Below are 11143 nucleotides of genomic sequence, written 5' to 3' on the forward strand. Positions count from 1 at the left end.
GACTCAGATGCCTTCCTCAAACTTTCAGGTTCCCAGTATCCTGATTTTTTTTTTTTTTTTTTTTTTTTTGAGTCGGAGTCTCACTCTGTCGCCCAGACTGGAGTGCAGTGGCCGCTCCCGGCCACCGCAGCCTCGACCTGCTGGGCTCTGGCGATCCTTCCGCCTCAGCCTTCCGAGTAGCTGGAACTACAGGCAAGCGCTACCATGCCTGGCTGATTTTTTGATTTATTGTAGAGATGAGGTCTCACTGCCCAGGCAGGTGTCGAACCCGCGGGCTCAGGCAATCCACTCACCTCAGCCTCCCAAAGGCGCGGGATTACAGGCTGAGCCACAGAGCCCGGCAGTATCCTGATTTTTTGAAAACTTCTCTGTGGGCCTCTCTTTAGACCTCCAAAGTTCTTCATACTTCCCTCTTTGCCCATTAAAAATAGCTATTACTTTAGAACATGTGGAAATAGACGAGGGGGAACCCCCAAAACCCCGGAATTTGTTTATAAAAAATTATGTATTTACTCTTACATGTTTAAACTTCAGTCACCTTCAAAGTACTCTCTGTCTGATGAAATATACTTAACATGATGCTTATTCCATTGCTCAAAACAGGTTTTGAACTCATCAATTTTGATGGCTTTTAGTTTTTCTGCCATTTTTTGTTACACCTCTTCCACATCGGCAAAACGTTTCCATTTAAGGACTTTTTCCATCCAATGAAACAAAAAAAAAATTCTCTCGGGATAAGAGCTGGTGAATAAGGAAGATAGGGTACGGGGGTCATGCTGTTTTTGGTCAAAAACTGCTGAACACTTAGTGTGGCATGTGCAGGTACACTCGTAAATCACTCATCATGAAATGGGCAAACATATTGAAAGAATCTCCAAAAAAATTTCACTGAGGCTAAACAGTCTCTCACAACAATGCTTGCTGGTACACTGATGTAATGGGTCCCTAGAACACTGACCTAGTGGGAGAAGTCTGTACTACAAGGGGCCACCCTCCAAAAAATAAGTTCTTTTTTGGGGAAGGGTCCTGCTCATAAAACCAATTAAATTAAAGTGATTCTTCTAATGTGTAAATGATAGATGTTGGATTCTCTTTCATATACACACTTTGAATAAAACATTTATTAAACTGAATGAATATGCAAGGATAGACATTTCAGTTCTTTTTTTTGAGTTGCAGTCTCACTCTGTCGCCCAGACTGGAGTGCAGGGGCCGCTCCCGGCCACCGCAGCCTCAACCTGCTGGGCTCCAGCGATCCTTCCGCCTCAGCCTTCTGAGTAGCCGGAATTACAGGCATGCGCTACCACGCCCGGCTGATTTTTTGATTTATTGCAGAGATGAGGTCTCGCTGCCCAGGCGGGTCTCGAACCTGCCGGCTCAGGCAATCCACTCACCTCAGCCGCCCAAAGGCGCGGGATTACAGGCTGAGCCACCGAGCCCGGCCATTTCAGTTCTTGAAGCTATGTAAAGAAAAGCAGACCTTTCCCCCGGAAGTCTCAGTGGGAAAGGAGTTTGAAACATATATGATGGGGGTGTGTGTATGAGATATAAGAAACTGTGTTGTGCTTGAGAATCAGCTTCCTTGGTAATTTTTAATTTGGGAGGGGCAATCATGGATCCTTTGGGGAGTATGTTGAAGGCTGTGTGCTCCCTCCCCAGTTACACACTACCTTTTTGCACATTATTTCACAAAATTCAAGAATATTTGGGGAAACCAAGTCTTATTCAAAGCTCTGCTTTTCTAGGGCGTGGATATTTCTTTCCCTCTACTTCCAAAAATATATACCTTAACCAAGATTGCATGTTAGAATTAACTGAGGAGTTTACCACCAGGTATTCTCCTTTAGTATGTCTGTAGTGGGTCCTCAGTAGAAGTAATTTTCAAAAAGCAATCCTAGTGATTCTGATGTGCAGCTAAGTGAAAGAAACATTTTCTAAGCCAGTGGTGCTCACAGCATTGTCCTTGGACCAGCAGCATCAACATTACTTGGAAACTTGTTAGAAATACAAGTTCTTCGACTCATTCCAAACTTAGCAAATCAGAAAGATCTGGGGGTGCAGTCAAGAAATCTTAACAATCCCTCCAGATAAATTCTGGTGCATGGGAAAGCTTGAGAATTGCTGTTCTACATTGTTGGAGACTTCCAAATTTGAGTCACAACTCAATCACCTCATAGATGATTGGTTCTCAAGGCTTATAGTGGTCATTTGTGAATGAGTGGTTGTTTTAATTCTTGGATGATGCAAGAGGGGTAGTACAGACCCAATCATTCTGTTGGCAGGAGTTACAGACGTGAGAGACATTGTAATAGAAAAGCAGTTTAAACTAGTCGTGTGGATAAATTGTCTGAAAGTATGTAGTATGCACAGCGAAAAGACAAGCCGAATGCCAACAACTCACGGGATACCTATAGTTGGAGTCAAGAGGAAGCGGAAACACTGGCAAAAAGGAGAGACAACTGGCAGAGAGGCATGAAGCAGTGACATAAAAACTAAAGACAGGCTGGTTAATCTGCAAATTAAAATGAGGCCTGCAATTGATGGGGTTGATCTTAGAGACTAGAAGGAAGTCATTGATAATCTTTAATTGAGGAATTTGATAAAGTCAGACTGCAGGGATTCAGAGGAGAATGGGAACAGACCAGTGAGATTTCAGGGGTGTAAACAATGTCTTTCAAGGATCTGGCTCAGAAAGAAGAAAGGAAGAAAGTTGTTGGGAACAACTGGCTGAGGAAAACCGGTGAAGGGATGGAAGAAGTGTACAGGTTGTAAGAATTCAAGGAAGAAGACGTTGGGGGATTGTATTTGTTGAAGAAGGAAGAGGAGCTATCATGAGAATGAAGTCAGAAATAGAAAAGAAGTGAAAGGACTCAGATGCCTTTGGAGTGGAAAAAGAAAGCGAAGAGGAAAGGAATCATGTGGGAGAATGGTTTGTCAAGGTAAAGATGAAGGCATATGAGATAGGTCATGCCTGGTGGCGTCAAACTTTTTTGTGAGGTAGGAGTTAAATCATTTACTAAGGCTTATTATTATTATTTGGATAAGGATGGCAGAAGTTAGAGGTGTATTAACAAGAGGAAGAAAAAAATGCATTTCTCTACAACCTGGCCCTGGCGACCTCTGCTTATTTCCAAGTCTCTCTTTTGCCTGTTTCCATAATGATATTGTCTCCTGCTTAACTTAGCTTTTTTGCTTTTTTTTTTTTTTTCGGTTACTCTTTTTTTTACATGCTCCATAACAAGTCAGGGTCCTCAGGGTTTCTTTGCCCTTAACTCTCTTCTCTTTTCAGCCCCCATTTTCTCCCTGACCCTGTTTCCATGGCTTTATCGGTTTATCAAATTCATAGGCAGCCTTAATCTTCCACTTAAACTTTAGATCTGTATTTAACTGCTCATTGGACATTTAGTCCCTCAGCTTCACTCTTCATCTACTTCACTGAAAGCCAACCTAAGCATGTTCCTGTCTTTAGCATGTTTGTTGTCTGTCTTCGACAGCGCTACCATTAATTACTTTGATTTCCAAAGCAAGAAGCCATCAACGATCTCTTGTTATCCATCAACCCTGACAACTAACAACTGTTTAATTTTTAAAATTGATTTTATTTCTCAAATACTGCATTGTTTTCTAATTTATATTCCAAAGCTCTATCCTTAATCATCTCTTATAATATTCGAATAGGTTCTTTCTTTAACCCATCCTCCATTTCATGACAGGAAATGTCATTCTAAAATGTAGATCTTGGCCAGGTGCAGTGGCTCACACCTGTAATCACAGCAATTTGGAGGCCAAGGTGGGAGAATAGCTTGAGATCAGGAGTTTGAGACCAGACTGGGCAGCATAGGGAGATCAAAACTCTACAAAAAAAAAAAATTAGCCAGGTGTGGTGGTGCACACTTGTAGTCCCAGCTACTCAGAAGACTGAGGTGAAAGGATCACTTGTGCCTAGGAGGTCGAGGCTGTGGTGAGCTATGATCTTGTCACTGTACTCCAGTTTGGGAGACAGAGTGAGACTCCCACTTAAACAAACAAACAAACCAATAAATAAACAAATAAAATGCGGATCTGTTTATGTCCTACAGCTATGGTTTTCATAGTGCTCCAAAGAACCCAAGGCTCCCTAGAAGTGTTTTAAGGACTCCCAAACCAAATTATAAACTCTGATCACAGATTAAACTCACGCCTTTAATCCCAGCACTTTGGAAGGCCCAGGTGGGAGGATCTCTTGAGCCCAGGAATTCGAGACCAGCCTAGGCAACATAGCGAGATCTTGTCTCTACAAAAAAATCATAAAAAAAAAATCTGATTGTGAAAATGCATTTATCATTGATCAAAGTCCATTACTGCAGTATACATGATAGAGATGCCAATGCTGGGGAGAGAAGTGCAGTTGCTCTTTGACTTACAATGAGGTTATGTCCCAATAAACCCATCAAAGTCAAAACTATCCCAAATCAAAATGAATTTAATACACCTAACTGACTGAACATCAAGGCTTAGCACAGTCTACTATCTTAAATGTGTTCAGAACACTTACATTAGCCTGCAGTTGAACAAAATCATCTGGCAACACACTCAGTTGTCTGGTATCGGTTGTTTACCCTCAGTGATCATGTAGCTGACTGGGACCTGCAGCTCTCTGCATTGCCCAGAATCTCAGAGTATTTTATTGCATATCACTAGTCCAGAGAAAGATCAAAATTCAAAATATGACATATGGTTTCTGCTTTGAAAGCACATACTGCCTCATCCTCAGAAAGTCCATAAGTTGAACCATTGTAAATTGGGAACTGTCTTGATAAATAGACTGCTAGAGAAACAGAGTTGTCTTATAACACATCCAGAGAAAAGTCCAAAAATAGGCATCCATGATGCTTGAAGAATAAGCACGAAGGCACAAAAGCTCTTCAAACCAACTGGACCAAAGTTCGGTACTGTCAGTTCCTCTATTTCACATGTCTTTGCATGCAACAAGAAAGCCGTATTGCATATCAAATATTTAACACATACATGACAGTAAAAAGTACTTACCTCAGCTTTGACACATCAAATCATGTGGAAAGAATGTGGAAAAAAATGTATCTGTACTTTTGGCATCAGAACAATGGTAGAAAAATAGCCAGAGAGGTGACTTTTATAATAGTTATTACTGAAAATATGTTTGTGGACTCATCTAATTTGCATTGATGAGCATTAACCCTTATGAAAATGTTTTCTTTGACAATATTTTAGAAATGGCGGACAGATAGCCAGATGTTAGAAAGATGGGGTTATGGGAGTAAATTGTGTGTAGTTAGTTGTAAAAGAGTAACTCCAGGGATCTTCATGGTGTTGAAACTGTACAGTATCTTTAATATGGTCGTATATAACTTCATACAGACACAACACACACACATGACTACAAGTAAAGCTAGGAAGTTGAAGAAGATTGGAGGATTGTATCAATGTTAATACCCTGGTTGTGGTATTGTACTATAGTTTTTCAAGATGTCAATGTTGGGGGAATTGAGAAATGTGTACAAGAAATTTCTCTGTATCATATCTTACAGATGCACATGAATCTGCAATTATGTCAGTAAACATTTGTTTTCTTTAAAGATAAAATCTAACCTACAAAAAAAAAAAAGAAAATATTTTCTTTGCAAAACAATTTGTTTATTCTATGTAGATCTATAATTTGGTTTAAGATATAGTCTTTAACACTCTAGGACATTGGTCTGGACAAAAAATTCTTGAGTAAAACTTCAAAAGCACAGGCAACAAAACCAAAAGTGGACAAAAAGGAGTACACAAAAACCTTCTACACAGCAAAGGAAATCATCAATAAAGTAAAAAGTTCACAAAATGAGAGAAAATATTTCCAAACTACCCATTTGACAAGTGATTAACAACCAGTATATATAAAGAACTCAAACAATGTAATGAAAAACCCCCACATCATCCAATTAAAAGTGGGCAAAAGATCTGAGTAGACATTTCTCAAAAGAAAATATGCCAGTGATCAGCAGGTATATTAAAAAATTCACAACATCACTATCACAGAAATGTAAATCAAGACTAAAATGAGATATCATCTCATCCCAGTTAAAATAACTTTTATCCAAAAGACAGGCATTAATGAATGTTGGTGAGGATGTGGAGAAACCAGACCCCTTGTACTCTGTTGGTGGAAATGTAAATTAGTACAGCTACCATAGAGAACAGTATGAAGCTCAAAAAACTAAAAACTACCATGCAATCCAGCAATTCCACTGCTGAATCTATACCCCACCGAAAGGAAATCAATATCTCAAAGAAGTATCTGGACGCCCATGTTTACAGCAGCACTATTCACAATAGTCAAGACTTGAAAGCAAGCTAAGTGTCCATCAACAGTTGAATGGATAAAGAAAATGCACTATATATACACAATGGAATATTATTCAGTCATAAAGAGAATGAAATTCTCTTATTTACAGTGTCATAAATGAAACTGGAGGTCATTACATTAAACGAAATAAGCCAGGCACAGAAAGACAAATACTGCATATTCTCATTCATATGTGAGAGCTAAACAATTTAAAAAATAAACTCATGGAGATGGAGAATGGAATGATGGTTGCCGGAAAGGAAATGGAGAATGGGGGCAGGTAAAGTGAGGATGATTCATGGGTACAAAAATACAGTTAGATGGAATGAATGTGACCTAGTGTTTAGTAGCCCAAGAGGGTGACTATAGTGAAAAATAATTTATCGTAAATTTTTAAATAACCAAAAGAGTGAATTAAAATGTTTCTAGCACAAAGAAATGATAAATACTTGAGGCGATGGACACCTCACTTACCATGATTTGACTATTACACATTGTATACCTGCATCAAAATATCACATGTACTCTATAAATTGATACAACTATTGTATACTCATAATTTTTTTAAAAAAGATATATTTTTTAAATAAAAAACTATTCAGTATGTTTTACACTTTAAAAAAAAACACTTATCAGCTGCCTACTATGTGCAATAGATATATACAGTTTGAGTGTCATAATTCATTTTTTTGTAACTGAAATTTTCCAGCCCTCTCCCAAAAAGGTATTGACATGAATATCTCAAATAAACAATAATCCACACTCATCTAAATACTTTTCAACTGTACAATAATTGTGCCAGCTTTCATATCATTCTGATAATTTTTCATCAGGTGAAGAAGTACAATTTTTCAATGTTTACAACAACAGAAAATGCTAGAGAGAAAACACAACGATGTCGAGACTCAACGTATAAAAGAAAATAAATGGAAGTGTTTAAAACATTAAATATCTGACCCTTTTATGTCTTGTTATCTCAATATCTCCTACATCTCGCCTCCTTTGCCCTATCTTCTAGTTTTACTTTAAGAAGTTGTATATTTTGCATGCTTAAGTTCATACGTCTGTGACAGTGTTCATGCTATGTAGTTTGTGTGTGTGTGTGTGTGTGTGTGTGTGTGTGTGTGAGCACATTTGTGTATTTTTCAATTTGTAATTAAAAGTCTGAGTTCTGAAATTTGACCCAGGTTTGAATAAAAATTCTGCCACTTGATAACTGTGTAATTCCAAGATTAAACTCTACATGACTTAGTTTTCTCATATAGAGAAGGGAATAATAATACCTTCCTCGTTCAATTGTTAGGAGGAAAAATTAGATAATGTATCTGAAACGCTCAACCTGACATACAATAAATTCAAATTTCCAATTAGTTATTGTTGTTGCTTTGACTGTTATTAAATTGGTTTCCCTTGTTGCCATTTTTGTGACCTAATCCTACTTCAAGAGCCAGCTCAAACAACTGCTTCTCTACTGGATCTGACCATAGCAGGAATGGAATTTGGATTAGGCCTTGGTGGGGAGACATGACCCAGATTGCATAGCATAGCATGTGCATCAAAGGGAGAGAGAAGGAGGGAGAAGAGAAAGTCTTGTGGCCCTAGGCAGTTTAGCTAATCCCTTTAAATCTGATTTCATCATTCACACAATGAGGTTAATACCCACAAATTTCTACCTGGTTGTTTTCTAAAAACATTTAGATAGCCTATGCGAAAGTACTAATCCAGTGCCTGGCACTTAGTATGAGCACCAGTTTCCTCTCCTGCTGTCTACTCTTTCTTCTTCCTTTCTTTCTCTCCTTGAACCCTAGTTGAGTCCCTTTCCTTAGGTTGCGGCCATATTTAATCTCCATACAAAGCTGCCAGGGACTTGCTCTAACTGAATTGCTTTCCCCCTTATCAGGGTGGACCCTTCTACTGAAATCACTTTGTTTCTAGGTGGAACAAGAAAGAAACGGACATCGTCATCATTTTAGAATTTGTAGACTTCCTAAAAACGATGTCTTCTTTCAACTCACCTTATACTGACACAACTTTGTTTCTAGGTAGAATGAGAAAGAAACTGACATCATCATTATCATTTTAGAAGGTTTTGTAGACTTCCTAAAAATGACGTCTTATTTAAACTCATCTTCTTGCTCTTATTATTTCCTTGCCCTAAAGCATATTATACAATTAAAGCAAGCTGGACTCCAGCCTTTTCAATATTTTGATTAAGGTTTTATGTTCAGTAGTTAGTAGTGTTTAATTTTGGAAGCATAATAATAATTTTAATTAATTTTCATGGATTTCCTAATTGAAACAATTAAGAGGTAGAACTTACCCACAGGAAAAATAATAGGAGAATTTCTTGTGAACATTATCCTTGAGGTTTCATATAAGCACAAGATGGTGCAAATTTGCTTTAAAAATAGTTAGAAATCTAAAAGAAGCAATTACAAGATCAAACCAATTTGTGCCTGCATTTATCCTTTTTAAAAATAGGAGACAAAAGTATCCTTGAGCTTCTGGAAGCTGCTTCTGTCCGTCTGTGCATTCATGGCAGTAGTAATAATCAGGAGCAATACTAAAATGCTTTTTTTCAGTTACAGCATGATACGTAAACATTAAACTTTGGAGATAAGTATTAACAAGACCAAGAACTGAAAAGAGAAAATGAGGAGGAAAAAACACAGAAAGCCCAATAAAATGATAAAAGAAATAATCCAATGTGAATTAAATCACTCTGTTAACAGAATGCAGTCCTTGAAATAAAAGAGTTTTCAACTTTTCTGGTCACAGAAGCTTTAGGGTCAAAACATATTTTCTTGAAACTTAACACAAGACATAATCCTTGATAGGAGAACCACAGTGTGATTATGAAAAGAAAAAGGAATAACATACAGGAATACTTGAGCACAGCAGTTAAGTGCATGCACTCTAGAGAACGCTGTCTAGGTTCCAATCTTTGTTTCACTGATAAAACAGGGGTAACAGCACCTGTGCCAAAGGAGTGTTGTCAGGATTAAATGAATTAATATATGTTAATCATTTAAAACAATGCTCTGCCCAAAAGGAAGCTTAGGTATTTTTATAATTATCCTCATTTGCATTTAAAATATGAAAAAATATAGGAATTTCTTCAAGATAGCCCAAAGTAATCTCCACTGTTGTAATTTACCCAAATTTGTCACTTTTTAATAGGGTTTTTTTTTCCTGTCAATTCGTTTGAGTTCCTTGTGGATCCTGGATTCTAGGCCTTTGTTGGATGAATAGCTTGCAAGTATTTTTTTCCATTCTATGCGTTGTTTCTTTACTCGCTTGATGATTTGTTTTCCTGTGCAAAAGCATTTTAGCTTGATAAGATCCCATCTGTCCATTTTCGCTGCATTTCCTTTTGAGGTCTTGGCCATAAATTCTTTGCCTACTCCAATGTCCAAGAGAGTGTTTACTAAGTTTTCCTCTAAGATTCTTATAGTTTGAGGTTTCACATTTAAGTCCTTGATCCATTTTGAGTTATTTTTTGCATGTGGTTAGCCAATTTTCCCAGCACTATTTGCTAAATAGGGTTTCCTTTTCCCAATTTTTGTTTTTGTTGGAGACCAACATTTTTAATCATTGCATGATAGTTCATCTTATCAAAATACTATCATCCATTTAAGTAATTTACTATTTATTCCTCTCTTTTCTGACATTTAGACCTAAATTTTTACATATAAATAATGCTATAGTGAATATTGTTGTATATATCTGTTTGTATTTTTTTTATCTTTCCTTAGGCTAGATTCCTTAAAATGAAATTACATAATTTATGGGTGTCAACATTTTTTTTTTTTTTTGAGTTGGAGACTCACTATTTCGCCCAGGCTGGATTGCAGTGGCACGCACACTCACGGCCACCCCAGTGTCGACCTGCTGGGCTCTGGCAATCCTTCCACCTCAGCCTTCTGAGTAGCTAGAACTAGAGGTGTGCGCTACCATATTTTTTATTTTATTGTAGAGACGGGGTCTCGCCAAGTTTCCCAGGCTGGTCTTGAACCTGCGGGCTTAGGGAATCCACTCGCCCTGGCCTCCCAAAGTGCTGGGATTACAGGCTGAGCCACTGAGCCCAGCCTGGTGTCAACATTTTTAAAGGCTCCTGATAAACATACTGAGGTTTAAAACACTGTTTTCTCAAACCTCTGGGCCTCAGCAAGGCCTAACATCCAGGATCCACAAGGAACTCAAACAAATTGACAGGAAAAAAAAATAACGCCACTAAAAAGTGGACAAAGGACATGAACAGACACTTCTCAAAGGAAGGCATTCAAGAGGCCAACAAACATATGAAGAAATGCTCAACTTCTCAATCATCAAATAAATGAAAACAATGAAATACCACCTCATACCAGTCAGGATGGCTATCGCTAAGATGTCAGAAAACAACAAGTGTTTGTGAAGTTGCAGAGAAAAGGGAATGCTTCTACACTGCTGGTGGGAATGTGGGCTGGTTCAGCCTTTGTGGAAAGCAGTGTGGCGTTTTCTCGCTGAAATAAAAATGGAGCTACCGCCGGGCTCGGTGGCTCAGCCTGTAATCCCGCGCCTTTGGGAGGCTGAGGTGAGTGGATGGCCTGAGCCCGCGGGTTCGAGACCCGCCTGGGCAGCGAGACCTCATCTCTACAATAAATCAAAAAATCAGCCGGGCGTGGTAGCGCATGCCTGTAATTCCGGCTACTCGGAAGGCTGAGGCGGAAGGATCGCCGGAGCCCAGCAGGTCGAGGCTGCGGTGGCCGGAAGCGGCCGCTGCACTCCAGTCTGGGTGACAGAGTGAGACTTTCACTC

This window comes from Carlito syrichta, unplaced genomic scaffold, assembly GCF_000164805.1.
Source record: "Carlito syrichta isolate Samal-C Ts95f unplaced genomic scaffold, Tarsius_syrichta-2.0.1 Scaffold304015, whole genome shotgun sequence".
In the NCBI taxonomy this organism is placed as follows: Eukaryota; Metazoa; Chordata; class Mammalia; order Primates; family Tarsiidae; genus Carlito; species Carlito syrichta.